The sequence below is a fragment of the Sorex fumeus genome, unplaced genomic scaffold (assembly GCF_029834395.1).
Source record: "Sorex fumeus unplaced genomic scaffold, SorFum_2.1 ptg000039l, whole genome shotgun sequence".
Classification (NCBI taxonomy): Eukaryota; Metazoa; Chordata; class Mammalia; order Eulipotyphla; family Soricidae; genus Sorex; species Sorex fumeus.
This window is the reverse complement of record NW_026606096.1, coordinates 14787331-14802600: the sequence shown is the minus strand read 5'-3', so window position 1 is coordinate 14802600 and position 15270 is coordinate 14787331. Positions and strand designations below refer to the sequence as shown.

General features: G+C 43.1%; 1 pseudogene; it reads right to left on the bottom strand.

Moving 5' to 3' along the window:
* Nucleotides 1-2364: 2364 nt before the first annotated feature.
* Nucleotides 2365-3631, bottom strand: LOC130028398 (TAR DNA-binding protein 43-like; annotated as a pseudogene).
* Between the last annotated feature and the right edge of the window lie 11639 nt (nucleotides 3632-15270).

Here is a 15270-nt window from a genome sequence, read left to right as displayed (position 1 = left end):
AATCTGGTGGTTACCTTCACCTTCTAGTTGTCCTTCACCCATTCTAAATAAATCATATGCAAAGTCTTATTCATTACTCTTTGGTATCTCAAATTACAGTCTTATCTTTATTTCGGTTAGTCTTTGGTCCAACTACTATTACAAATCTTTGAGATAACTTGAGAATATTAGTGGGCTTATTACGTACACTTTTTCTTCTTTCTTTCTTTCTTTCTTTCTTTCTTTCTTTCTTTCTTTCTTTCTTTCTGCCTTCTTTGGCTGAGGAATAGAAAAAAAGAAAGTGGCTTACATATAATGTGAAAAATTCACTGAGACTCCTAGATGTAATCAATGTCTCAATTAAAATTTAGAACATTTCTATTATTCAGAAAGTTCTTTTGTATGCTTTTCTAGTCATTCTTTGCCCAAATAATCCTAGACTGGAGCAAGTAGCCTGGGTTATTATACCATAATCTGTTTTGCATTTTTATGTATTTCTAATTACAAAGTATGCTGCCTTGTGTCCAGTATAAGGTTTATAGAATCCCAGGGGCTGGAGCTATATAGTGCAGCTGCCCAGGGTTCAATTTCCAGGACTCCATGTGGTCCCCAAGGCACCACCAGGAGTGGTCCCTGAGCACAGAGCTAGAAGTAAGCTCTGAGCCCCAACACTAAAATGAAAGAAAAGAACATAAAAGTATTTATAGAATTCCATGAATAATTCTTTTGTATCAGGGAGAAGCATTCTATTACAGGGATTTATCACAATTTGTACACTAACCAGTGGATAAATGTTTGGATGAGTTCCAGTTTCTCTAAAGCTGATGTGTATTTTTATACAGTTTGTGTATACATATGCTGTCATATCTTCTAGGGAGAAATACAAATGGAGTTGCTAAGTATGTATGTACATTTAATTTTCTAAGGAATTTGCCACCATCACATTTGCTGCCTATTTATGAGGATTCCAGTGGCTTGCATTCTCACCAACTATAAAATTGTTGGACTTTTATATTTTAACCTTGAACACTTTTTTATTTAAATCAGTTTTATTTCAGAATTTCCAACATTGGCAACTCTTATAAAAGCATCCAAGCACAGGGTACAAGACCGCCAACCGCATCCTCGGGGTGGGCAGGCCCCAGGATCGCTCCCCCCCCCCCCCCACTGGCGACTCCGCTCCGAGACTCCTGTACAGCACGTAAGCTCAGCTCACCAGCGCCAGGCGACATGACCACACCAACAGATCAGGAGCAGGAGAGGACACACACCATACAGCATTCACAGCAGTTGACAAGGGGGCGGGGCATACCAGTATCGTGTCACTAACACATTCAGCTAACGTTGGTTTGCTAAGAGCAAGACTCACTTCAAGTCTTCCAACAGACGTGTATGTCCTTTGAATGCAAGAAACATTCGTACGTATGTTATCTGCTACCATGGCTCTCCGCACACTCTCGCACCAAAGCCACAGGTTGAGAGACACATCTCGCCCAGTTAAAGAATCTCCATTATGCACCACCAAGTCTCTGCACACGCTCTCCTGTCCTCGCTCATACCAGCGTCTCATGCCCCGGCACCACCATCAATCCCACACAAGGTTTCAGAAGTTCAGACAGCCTTCTGGTTCACAGCACAGCCTTGCCGTCACAGCGTTGATCCGCCTCCAGGAAAGAAAGAGTAGCAGATAAAAATGGGACACCCACCGTCAGAGACGAAGCCCGTCGGTGTGGGGACGAGCTCTTGCGTGCGTGGGCAAAGCAGCGGACGGAGCCCCACGGCGCAGTGAGTACAGCACTCCTGTCAGTGAGTGCTTCTTCCACAGACATTTGAAATGAGATGAACTGCAGAGATTAAATGAAGGCTTCATATCATACTCTCGCATATGAGGGGAGACAAGCGTTAAGAAATTGAACAGAAAGAAAAGAACCGAACATTGCAACACCACGATCTCCAGGGACCTTCCTACGGAGAAAATCTGTATGGTGGGGTTCAAATTAAAATGAGGAGGAAAGACTGCAGCTCTAACCAATGGGTTCCACTTTGAACATGCAAATAATTCAGGTGACAAGTCCAGGGATAAAATAATTACAGGAGAAGCCTCTTGATAGCAATTGTGGTGTTGGTTTACCTGTCAGGCTAACAGCAGTTCACTTTCAAACACTCAAGAGTTCAACCCGTTATGTAACAAAACTTAGAAAATTCCTTTAGCTTTTCTTCTTTTTCTAAATGAAAGATGTCAAAAATACTCCTGAATATACTCCACACCGAAAAAAAAACAATTTTGAAAATTCTTAGTGCGTATGTATCTTACAATATATTTACGATGAGTTTAGAAAAATTTGAATTCCCACCAGTCTCTAGCGTCTAACTGACCAGCCCAGCCTACATGCCCCAGCCCGACGACTTCGAGTCCATGCTGGAGCTGAAGTCCATGCATTGAAGCCGCTACCGGAGCCCGCATTGGAGGCCGACCCCCACCCGATGGCGGCGCCCGAGTTGGAGCCGCTGTACGGGTTGTTCCCGGAGCCGAAGGCCTGGTTGGGCTCCCTCTGCATGTTGCCCTGGCTCAAGTTGTTCCCTGACGGGCCCGACTGGTTCTGCTGACTGGCCAGCATCCCCATCATGCCCCAGCTGCTCTGCAAGGCGGCCTGGGCCGTGGCCCTCATGGTCTGGTGGATGCTGAAGGCGCCGAAGTTCATCCCGCCCCCCATGTTGCTGCTCTGCTTGTGGCCCAGCCCCGCCCCGCCGCCCCGGCTGTTCCCGAACCCGCCCTGGTTCCCAAAGCCACCCGGATTACCACCAAATCTTCTACTTCTCTCTAACTGCCTATTGCTATTGTGCTTGGGCTCCACATTGCAGATATGCACGCAGAGGATGCCTTTGATGATCAGGTCCTCGCCACACAGGGACTGGGCCACCTGATCATCTGCAAATGTGACGAAGGCAAACGCCCCCCCCCCCCAAGGGCTTGGGCATGAACACATCGACCACCTCCCCGTACTGGCAGAAGACCTGCCGCAGCTCGTCGGCAGTCAGGTCCTGGGTGCAGCGGCCCACAGACACCTTCCTGCTCCTCAGAGGCTCATCCGGGCTTTGCTTAGAATTTGGAAGTTTGCAGTCACACCACCGTCCATCAATCATGTGTCGCTGGGACATCACCTTCACTTGGGTCTCATACTCCGTGAACCGCACAAAGCCAAACCCTCTTTTGGTGACCAGTCTTGATATCTTTTTTTTTACCTGGACCATGAGGACCTCCCCGAAGGTGCTGAAATACTCCTTGAGGTCCTGCTCGGTGGTCTTCCAGGGCAGGCCGAGCACGATGGGGTCAGACGTCTTCTGCACGGCCCTTTTCACCTTCACCTCCGACGAAGCATCAGACTACTCCATGTTCCTTTTGTCATCTTTGGGGTAGTTGACCACGTAGTCCCGGTTGCCCCAGCCCACGTCGGGCGCGTGCAGGATGCCCTCCACCAGGCGCGCGCACGCCGCGCATGCACTGCGACACGGGGTTCCGGTAGCGCAGGCTGCAGGCGCCGGGGAACTGCGCCGTGACCGTGGACAGCAGCACGGTGCCATCGTCCTCCGACGGGATCTCGACGGGCTCGTCGTTCTCGTCCTCCTCCGTGACTCGGATGTACTCGGTCATCTTCGCCCGCTCGGTGTCCGCTAGGTCGCTCGGAACCCACGAGGCGGCGCACGCAACGACAGCGCCCACGACCGCTCGCTCTCGGCTCGCACTAACCTTGAACACTTTGATGTATTTATTATTCATGTATTTCTATATTCTTCGTGACATCATATTCAAGTATTCAAGTATTTTACACATTCTTAAATCGAGCTCTTTGGGTTCACCAATGTCTTCTATTTTGCATAATTTTTAAATTGGATTTAATTGAAATGTCATCTTGTTGTGGGACTAGACATCTATGTGCTTTTGAATACATTAGAAAGGAATTGGTGGGACCAGAGAGATAGACAGCAGGTAAGGCACCCTACTTGCACACGGTCAACTCAGGTTCAATCTCTAGCACCCTATATAGTTCCCTGAGCCCTGTTAGGAGTGATCCCTTAGCCCAGAGCTAGGAGTAACCCCTGAACAGAGCTGGGTGTGGCATCCCACCTCAATTAAAAAAAATTGAAAAGGAAAGCAATTGGCAAGAACTAGGCTTAGAATTTAGAAAAGAAAAACATTCACTGAGGAGTTAAAAATACCCCCCCCCACAAAAAGAATTAGAACGATATGTTTTGCTGACTGCATTTGGAAGAGATTGATAAGAAAGAAATTGACTTTGATGCCGTAGAGAAAAGAGATGAGAGTGACTTCTTAAGTTTCCTTTCTGTCATTTTTTTATAGCCATTTACCCTGATTTACTTTACTGTTTGGACTGATTTTCTTCAATCAACCCAAAGCAGCTGCTTACTTTAGAAAGCAGAATATGTGGGAAAACATTTCAGTTCCATCATGCAATTAGTAATGACAACAAATCCAGCACTTCTGTCAGGTATGATCCAATGCTGAGGTAAGCTAGCATATGAGCACACTAAACAGATATGATGGCCACTCAATACCTCGGTTGCAAATCACAATACCCAAAAGGAGAGAGAGAACAAAAGGGAAAGCCCTGTCACAGAGGCAGGGTGGAGAGGGGGAGGGGGTGGGAAGGTGGGAGGGGTACTGGGATCATTGGTGGTGGAGAATGGGCACTGGTGGAGGGATGGGTAACCGATCATTGTATGACTGAAATGCAAAAATGAACGTTTATAAGTATGTAACAGTATCTCATGGTGATTCACTAATAATAATAATAATAATAATAATAATAATAATAATGAAATGGCTTCTTCTTCCTGGGTCTCCTGTGCTCATTTCAAGAACAGTATATTTTTCAGGTCTTAAAGTTTGAATAGCGGGATGTCAAGTGACCAAGTGAAAGAATTTCATGAGTGCTCCATGAAATTCTTTATGACATCCCTGCTGAGAATGGTGTCTATTGTTTTCCAAACATGCTGTCTCCTTCACTTTCTTCATTTCATACCATTTTCATCCTCAGTATGAAGAGGATCTTTTGGTAACTTGGAATTATGCTATGGAGTGATCCAAGTCAGCAAGAAAGGTTGAGTTCGCCCCCCCCGTGCCCCTCCCAGCCCCCCTCACCATCCATTTTATATAGGAGCTCCCTTTTTTAAAAAAATTAATTAATTAATTGATTAAGTTTTATTTTTTAATGAATCACCATGAGATACAGTTAGACTTACAAACTTTTGTGCTTATGTTTCAGTCATACAAAGATCGAGTACCCATCCCTCCACCAAGTGCCCATTCTCCACCACCAATGTTCCCAGTATCCTTCCCACCAACCCCCCTGGTCTCCCCGCCAACCCCCAATCCCCCTCCCACCCTTTCCGCTGCCACGGCCTCTGTGGCAGGTGGATCCCCTTTCTCTCTCTCTCTCTCTCTCTCTCTCTCTCTCTCTCTCTCTCTCTCTCTCTCCCCCCCCCCCTTTTGGGGCGTTGTAGTTTGCAATGCAGGTATTAAGTGGTCATCATGTTCGGTCTATAGTCTACTTTCAACACACATTTCCCATCCCGAGCGGGTCCTTCAAGCATCCTTTACTTGGTGGTCCCTTCTCTATATGAGCTGCCTTTTAGGAGCTCCTCTTTGAAGAATATAAAGGTCCTTTGCCAAAAATATAAAAAGCATTATCCAATGGGATTTTCTAGATGAAATATAGGAACGAAAGAGAATGAAGCTAGCAAACTGAAGTTGGAAAAGAAGGATCCTAGAGTTATCATGGGCAAGGATTACCTAAATAGGCCAGGAAAATGCTCACCAATGGAAAGATTCCTGAAACAATAATGAACAAACTCTTTTTTTTTGTCCAGCCATGACTACAATTAGCTGACCAGATGAATTGAGTCATTTCTTGTGGCTGACCTACATCTTTGGATTTTCTGTCTCTGTGTGCTTGCATGTATCATGTCTTTCTTCACTTTTTTTGTTTGTCTCATTCTCTAGTGATAATTAAAATGATAATATAAATAACAAGCACCACTTTGGGGATAAGGAAATTAAGGCTAAGAGAAATAAGACAGGAGTCGTATGGCCAGAAATGGCAGCATTTGAAATCCCTGTGACAGATGCTGGGCTCTTTATGCTGAGTCACGAGGCGTGACAGATTAGCAGGGAGAGTATGGGCTTGGAAACCAGGCAGTGTGGATGTGGATCTTGGTCTAGCTTCTTACTGGCTGCAGAAGCAAGTCTTTGCCACGCTGTGCTACCCTCTCCTCTGTGATGGAGAGACGATTAGAGAATATACTTCCTGTGATTGTTAGGAAACTTAAACTGGTTAAGAATGAAAGTGGCCCAAGTTCTCAGGCTAGTATGGGTGACATTCACTGTCCAGTTTGCTTTCTCTTCCTTGGCTTCTCAGGTTGAATAACATAGTGCAGTGCACACGATTTCTCTGCAGGTGTGTCTCAACTTTACATCATGTGTAATTAGTTTTAAGAATAGACATGTTGGGGCTGGAGTGATAACACAGCTAGTTGGGGCTGGAGTGATAACACAGCGGGTTGGGCGTTTGCCTTGCGTGCGGCTGACCCTGGTTTGATTCCCACTATCCCATGTGGTCCCCCAAGCATCGCCAGGAGTAATTCCTGAGTGCAGAGCCAGGAGTAAGCCCTGTGCATCTCTGGGTATGACCCAAAAAGAAAGAAAAATAGACACGTTTTCATACACCCTGCTAGTGTTTGTCAGTTTTTTTGTTGTTGTTGTTGCTATTGCTTTTATTGAACAAATAGGCATTGAAAAAATATCAACTGCCTAGTATTATACAGCAGAGAATATTTAAGAATGTAGACTGGCGTCTGACTAATCTCCGCTCAATTCCCAGATCTGCCGATCTCTAGCTATGTGCTCTTGAGCAAGTGACTAAAGCAAGCAGTGCCGCAGTTTCTTTTTCCCACACTGGGGATAATAAATATTTCCTACCTGGCTTGTTTATAGTCAGGATTATATATTATTACATGACAGATGCTCAGAATACTACAGAAGTAGTTATTTTAATGTTGTTTTTCCTTTAACGGTTTATATCTTATCTCCCAGAGTAGGCCGTAAACTTTTGGGAACCAGGGACTTGGCTAATACAGCAACACTTCACTTTCCATTCATGCAAATTCCAGCATGGAATTTGCTCAGATCCGGGCTGCTCACAGTGAGGAGTCTCTGTAATGTGTTTTTTTTCTACGTGGTAACTCCATGACCCTGTTTTGCTTCCTTCTCTGAGATCATGATAAGTCACCTCTCTTATGTCAGCACTGATAGAAGACTGGAGGGTGGGAGAGATGGTTTTCAGGTCATTTGCAGCATTTCTGCTTGCGTTTCATTGGCCAGAACATTTCTCATGACCCACCTCATGCGAGTGTCTTGGACAGGACAGTTTTCCTGTGTGCCCATGAAAACACTGAGGTAGTTTGGTTTACACAGCGCATTTATTTAGCCACGTCAATTGAGGACCTAACTCCCCAAAGGAAAACTGACATGTTAGTAGAAGAGAGATGGGAAAATGCTATTGGTTAGATTATTAGATTAATTATAAGGTTATTTATGTGACCCAAGTGTCTCTTCAGCAGATGCTCATCTTACCACTTTTGTCTTCAGAAAAATGATAGGGGCTGGAGCGAAAGTACAGCAAGTAGGGTGCTTGCCTTGCACAGAGCCAATGTGGCTTAGACCCCATGTGGTCACCTGAGCACCACCAAGAGTGATCTCAGAATAGAGCCAGGAGTAAGCCTTGAGCACTACTGGGTGTGGTTCCCAAGCCAAAAAACAAAAGGTAAAGATTTTTGCGGGGTCATACGTGGTGATGCTCAGGAGGTTACTCCTGGCTCTGCACTTAGGAATCACTCCTGGCAGTGCTTGGGGGACTATATGGGATGCCGGAAATCCAACCTGGGTTGGCTGCGTGCAAGGTAAAGGCCGCGTGCAAGGTAAACGCCCTCCCGGTTTCACTCCGGCCCAAAAGGTGAAAATTCTTCTTCTTTTTTCTTATTTAAATTTTTTAATGAATCACCATGAGATGCAGTTACAGATTTACAAACTTTGTGCTTACGTTTCAGTCATACAATGATCGAGTACCCATCCTTCCACCTGTGCCCATCCTCCACCACTAATGTTCCCAGTATCCCCAAAAGGTAAAGATTCTTAAGCACTTGAGTCAGCCACTTCAGACTCTGAATTCCAGGTGCACCCCACGGCTCTTGGTTATGTTCCCAGGTATTGCTTGTTCCAAAGGGAAGTGGCATATATTGTGCCCACATCTCCACAAATCACCTTCTGCCTTAAATTTGTGGAGAGCATAATCTCTATAAAACTTGCAGGACTGGGCTGGAGCGAGAGATTTTGCCTTGCACCCAGAGGATCTGGGGGGGAACGCCACTGACCCCTGGGTGCAGAGTCAGGAGCAAAATCTGAGCAATGCCAGATGTAGCCCCCTCAACAAAACACCACCATCACTACCAACAACAAAACACCCCCACAAAACTCGAGGAATTGGAGGGAATGTCCAAACAGAATTAAAGGCAAAGGAATGTGATTAGTTTTGTGATTGAACTATAAACAACCTGGAAGATGTAGGCAATTGAAAAGTTAGCTTTTAAATTATCCAACTTTTTTTAGGATTAGAAAGGGACTGATCCTAAGTTAATTTAGGAAAGGATTCCTTACTAGTGATCTTTGAAAATTGAAAATAAAACCAAAAATGAACCATAGGCACTTTGAATTTTTATCTCAGGTCCCCCAGTTTGTTTCTGAGGGTACTCAGCTGAACTTTCTTTTTTCTTCACGATCACCATCATCCTGTTGTTCGTCGATTGCCTCGAGCAGGCACCAGTAACGTCTCCTTCGTCCTAGCCCTGAGATTTTAGAAAGTGCCATATTCAAGGCTCTTTCAGGGTTAGGAGAATGAGACCCATCATTGTTACTGGTATTTGGCATATCGGGAACGCCACGGGGACTTTGCCAGACTCTGCTGTGGAGGGAAGGGAAGGGAAACTCAACCCGCCCCCCTCCAAGGGGCCCCAGCTGCGCTGTTCCCTTCCGGGAGCTGGGTTTTTTTTCTTAACAATACTTTTATTTTATGTATTTATTTTTTAAATTTAATTTTACTTTTGTAAAGTTGTTCACAATAATTTGATACATGTAATATTCCAACACCAATCCCACCACCACTACACCTACCCACCACCATATTTTGAGTTTCCACACAGACCCCCAAACCCTGCCCCCAAACCAGGACTAAATAATTTATTTTGTATTGCTTATGAATAATCCTCAGGTGATCTTCTAATTTTAGGTTTTGTTTTGTTGGCAGTGCTTAGGGTTTAGTCCCGGCTTTACTCTCAGGGATTACTCCTGGAGGTCATGGGGACCATATGGGATGCCCAGGATCAAACCCAGGTCGGCCTGATGAAAGGCAAATGCCTTGTCTGTGGTACTATCACTCTAGCCATGAACTTTTATTTAACTGTCTTAGAGCAACTTCCTGTTTCTCTGTCCCTTCTGGTCATTGTCCAAGAAGGTCTTCTTATTTCTTTTTTTCTTAATTAAAAATAATATTTTTGCCATTTAATTAATTCATTTTACCTTTTTGCTGTGGTTTACGGATTTGTTCATGATGGTTTGGCAGAGGCATTCAATATTTCAACACCAACCCACCACCATTACATCTTCCCTCCACCATTGTCTCCAATCTTTCCAACCATCCCTTAAGCCTGCCCCTATAGCAGGCCCTCAATCATTCATTTGATATTTCTTTCTATCAATGATTTGCTAAGAGAATGATCAAACAATGTTTCCTTAGGAGAATGTTAGTGAGGAGTGTTGTATCTCACTTTAAAGTCATTAAGGTTTTGTCATCTCTCTGTGATTTATTTGTGAAACTGAAATAGGCCCACTTTCGAATGCCATCTTTTTCACGAAGAATGACAGCTTTGTAATTATTACTCTTGCTCTCCACTATTTACAGTTTCTCATCTCCAAACTCCCCAAACTCTCTTTGTTCCCCCTTCCTCAGAACTCTTCTTATTTTAAAGAGTTGCTCTTTTCCTGATTGCATCTAAGTTCTTGATTCCACTTTAATATAGACTCTGCCTTCTCTCCACAAGCCCTTTCTCTCCCACATGTCAAACCTGAGTAAAAAAAAATTATTGTGGGCACCATGGTTTACAATACTTACCAGATCTGATTTATGTTGTGGACCAACTGTTTGTGGAGGGATTTGGAATGAAGCCTATGAAAGCAGAGCTCTGGCTACTTGCATAGTGTTCCCACTAGATGGCAGTAGTGTATGGGCTGTAAATGCAAGTTCCTAACCCTTGAAACGGAGTATCAAAAGTGAACACAGAATCCTAGTCAGTGAACACCCCATTCCTTCAACGGCACCCAGAAAGCAGTATAGGGGTGTGAGCACATTTCTTTCTGTAAGGAGACCAATGAAAGACTGGTTATGAGGATTAGTATGAATGCAAACTGGGTATTGTAGATTTAACAAGAGCCAATAAAAGTGTTGATGACTCCGTCTCAGATTCCTCCACTCCATTAAGTAAGACAATCTTCCTGACATGGAGCTTATTGTCCTATAAAAGTTACAGCATCAGTGGTCTGCTACAACCAGATATAACAGGACGATAGGATTTGTGCACTTCATAGTCTCTTGTAACTTATTTGGCTACAAGATGTAGCCAAATGTTTGTATAGTAATACACAGTATTCTATTGTCTTGATAATAACTTTTGAAATCACTTAGGGTGATTCCTCAATCTCTGCACTTATTTTTCAAAGTTGTTTTGATTACCCTAGGTCCCCTGACTGTTAGAGTGAATTTTAGAATCAGTCTCACAATTTTTGTAGATCAAATCTTATTAGAATTGAGATAGCTTTTGATAGTCATTTTAATGATGTCTTAATAACAACATCTTAATAATGAAAGAGGAAACCTCAGATTCCCCTTGCCAGATCTTCATTTTAGCTGTCCTCACTCTACATTTTAAATATCCCCACAAATTCCTGGACTCCTTTTGAGAGTGAGAAGTTTATAATTTTCCAAGACTATAAATTCTGACCCAGACCTTGGAAAGACAAGAAAAGAAACAATACCTGGGCATATGGTAAAATATATAAACTAAACTGTCTGAACTAAAGAGACAGTCCCCACCAGCCTAAGTCTGAATAAAAGATGTTAATTTATCTTAACACCACAAATGAGCCCTAAATTAGCAAGACCTCTGTGTGAAACAGGAAAGTGCTGGGATTTTGTTTGATAAGAAACAGGAAAACTTGGGAAATGTACACTGGTGGAGGGATGGGTGATGGAACATTGTCTGAATGAAGCCTGATCAGCGTTTGCAACTGTGTATCTCAGGGTGATTCAACAACAACAAAACAATAAAGAAAGGAAAACAAAAAAGAAATGCAAAAATCCAGTTTTCCTATGAAAACACCACAAACTGAGCCACACTTGAAAGTCCTGTACTACATTTCTTCTTGCCTGAGGAGTCTCTCTTCTGTTTTCCTTCCCCCCACACCCCATTCCCTCATTTCTAACCCTGAATCTGAGCACCTTTATTATTCATCTTTATTTCAGAACCTACCTGGGCGGGGGGGGGGATGGGGGGTGGGAGGGATACTGGGACCCGTGATGCTGGAAAATGGATACTGGTGGAGGGATGGGTATTTGATCATTGTATAATTGAAACCCAAGCACAAAAAGTTGTAAGTCTACAACTGTATCTCATGGTGATTACTAATAAAAATTAAAAAAAAATATAACAACCCACAAAAATATTGCAGGAGGAAAAAAAAAAAGAACCTACCTGGGAACTTTGGATGAACAAAGAGACCACCCACATTTTCTGTTCCGTAAACGTGGTATTTTCTTGTCTTTATAAAATTTTTCCAAGAAAGTAGCTTTATGTTTTATTTTTGTATTTTGGGCCACACCTGGCAGTGCTCGGGGAGCACTTTACTCCTGGCTCTGTGCTCAGGGATCACTTCGGTGGGGATCTGGGGACCTTATTAGGTGCTAGCGATGAAACCTGGGTTGATCACATGCAGTGAAAATACCTCACTCTCGGCACTATCTCTCCAGCCCAGACGTTTTATTACTTTTTTGTGGTGCTGGAATTCATGCCCACTCCTCTTGCATAAAAAGCATGAACTTTTTGATAGAGCTACATCCTTGCTCCTATCACTTTATAATATAAACTTTTTTAGAGGTACAGAAAAGTTGTGAAACTAGGTATGTGGTAGGTTTGCCACGTATCTCACACCCAGTCTCTCTTAACACCAACACCTTATGTATGCAAATATTTAGCAGTATCCACATAATAATTTAGAAAATATTTGCAATGTTTTGCAATACAAAATTTAAGTGTTTTGTCATATTGACTCATTAAATGAGCCAAAAGAGACTGGCAACTAAAATCCCATATACTTCTCCTACATCCTCAATCTTGTTTTTTTCCCCAGTACCCTCTTTCTGACCTAGGATTCAATTCAGGATATTTATGTTAGTTTAGTCATTTAGGTCTCCTTAGACATTACTGGGCTGAGGTCCTGAGCAGGATTCTCTTTGAAATCCCTCCCACTTTTGCCTGTTCTTTTTGGAAGGAACCACTACTCAGTCTCACTGGTAGGGAGATTCAGCACTTCTCAGCCTCAGCTGCTGGGTGGGGGCCACCAGGGCCAAGACCAGAGATGCTTAGGGGGTCTTGAAGCAGCAGAGATCTAGCAGCAGCCAGACTGGCATCTGGCCTGGAGTCATTTCCTCGGCCCCGCCCAAGCATTGTATTTTTATTTAGCTGTTCAGACCATCTCTAAATAAAAACAAGTTAGCACTTTCTTCCAATCTGCACACCTTTATTTCTTTTCCTGTCACCTAGACTCAAGTCATTGGTACAATGTGGAGTGAAAGCAGAGAGAAGCATCCTAACCAAGTTCTTGATCTTGTCAGGGAAAGATGCAGTTTTTCATCTGTCAGTATAATGTTAGTAGTTCTATAGCCACTCTACATAAGGTTGAGGAAGTTGCTTGTTTGCTGAGAGATGTTTTTTGTTCTTTTAAAAAATCAGATAATAGGCTGGACAGATAGTGTAGCAGATAGGGTGCTTGTCTTTCATGAGCTGAGTTAGGTTTGATCCTGGCACTCCATATGGCTCACTAACATATGCCCCCCCCTCCACCCCCCACCCCAAGGAGAAATCCTGAGTGCAGAGTCCGAAGTACCATTGGGAATGACCCCAGAACAAACTAACAAAAATCAGATAGTACAGTGGGCTGGAGCAATAGCACAGCGGTAAGGTGTTTGCCTGCACGTGGCCGACCCGAGTTTGATTCCTCTGCCCCTCTCGGAGAGGCTGGCAAGCTACCGAGAGTATCTTGCCCACTCGGCTGAACCTGGCAAGCTACCCTTGACATATTCGATATGCCAAGCACAGTAACAACATGGAGATGTTATCGGTGCCTGTAGAGCAAATCGCTGAACAATGGGAGGACAGTGCTACAGTGCTATAGTGGGTAGGGCCCTTCCTTGTACCTGGGTTGACCTGGGTTTAATCTCTGGTACCCCACATGGTCCTCCAGCATTGCCAGGAGCAATCCCTGAGTGCAGAACCAGAAGTAAGCCCTGAGCACCACTGGGTGGGGCTCCAAACCAACAAAACCAACCAACAAAACAAAAATCAAAGAGCCGAGTGGGTACTTGCCTTACCTGAAACTGATCTGGGTTAGATTCCTGACACCCCAAATGGTCGTCTGAACCTGGGTAGGGGTGATTCCTGAGGGCAGAGACAGGAGTAAGCCCAGAGCATCACTGGTGTGAACTCCCCTGAAAGCAAAACAAACAATAAGTAATCAAGAATATATTTTGGGTTTTGCAAAATTTTCTTTCTTTGAGATGCAGAGACAGGAGTAAGCCCAGAGCATCACTGGTGTGAACCCACCTGAAAGCAAAACAAAACAATAAGTAATCAGGAATATATTTTGGATTTTGCAAAATTTTCTTTCTTTGAGATGGTCATATGGTTTCTTTAAAAACATTTTAATGTGAAGAATTACATAGGTTGATTCTCAATGTCAAAGAAGTATTTTTTCTGATATAATTCTTTAATCATAATTAATGTGGGAAAACACTTTCAAAATCTTATTTGAGAAAGTTATCTTTAAAAATATCTAGTTAAAAATATTTGGGAGTCACACCTGGCAGTACCCAGAGGATACTCCTGTGTCAGTGCTCTGGGATTGCTCCTGGCGGTGTTTGGGGGGGATGAGGAAATGCTAAAGCATTGAACCCGGGTCTTCTTGTAAATGCCCTCCAGTTGGTTGAGCTATTTCTCTTGCTCCAAAAGGAATCTCTTAAAAATAAAAAAGAACATGCACCAAATTTTAACAAATCTATTGAGATGATGGTTTGATTCTTTTATATTTTTTGAAGTGACAATCAAATATATTTTTAGAGATCATTTTTAACACCTTAGACTTTTGTTATAAATTTATTTAAAAATTTTGGATCAGTATAATTGAGGTAGGTCTAATTATTTCTACTATAAACTAATTTGGTCACTTTGGCTTTAGGGTTATTTTCTTAAATTAATTAGGATTGCTTGCATTATTTCTGTGCAGCAGAAGAGTTTACATAGCTTAACTTGTTTCTCTTGTTTGAAGGTTGTAAAGAGTTGTCCATAAAGCTGTCTGAGCCGAGTCATAGATGGTTTATAAATGTGTGAAATTAAAAGAATGCAATTTGTTTTATGTATAAAGACTAGAGGAAAGTTAAATAGTTGACTTTTTCAAGAGACCTCCTTAAATAATAAAGTCAGTTGATACCTATTATAAAAAAGCACGAGACTTTCTATGTTATCTGACTGAGGGTTTCCCTTATCAGGGAGTAAACAGTATTTATTAGCTCTATTTATTATTTTTTTTATTGAATCATCATGAGATACAGTTACAGACTTTCTTGATTACATTTCAGTCATACAATGATCAGGCACCCATCCCTCTACAAGTGCACATTTCCACCACCAATGTCCCAAGTATCTCTCCCGCCTCCCCCACCCCATCCCACCCCCTTCCTGTTGCAAGTACATTCCTTCTTTCTCTTTACTTTTGGTCAATACAGATACCAAGAGGCCATCATATTTGGTCCTTAATCTACTTTCAGCACGCATCTCCCATCCCAAGCATTCCCTCCAACCATCATTTACTTAGTGGTCCCTTCCTCTTCCCAA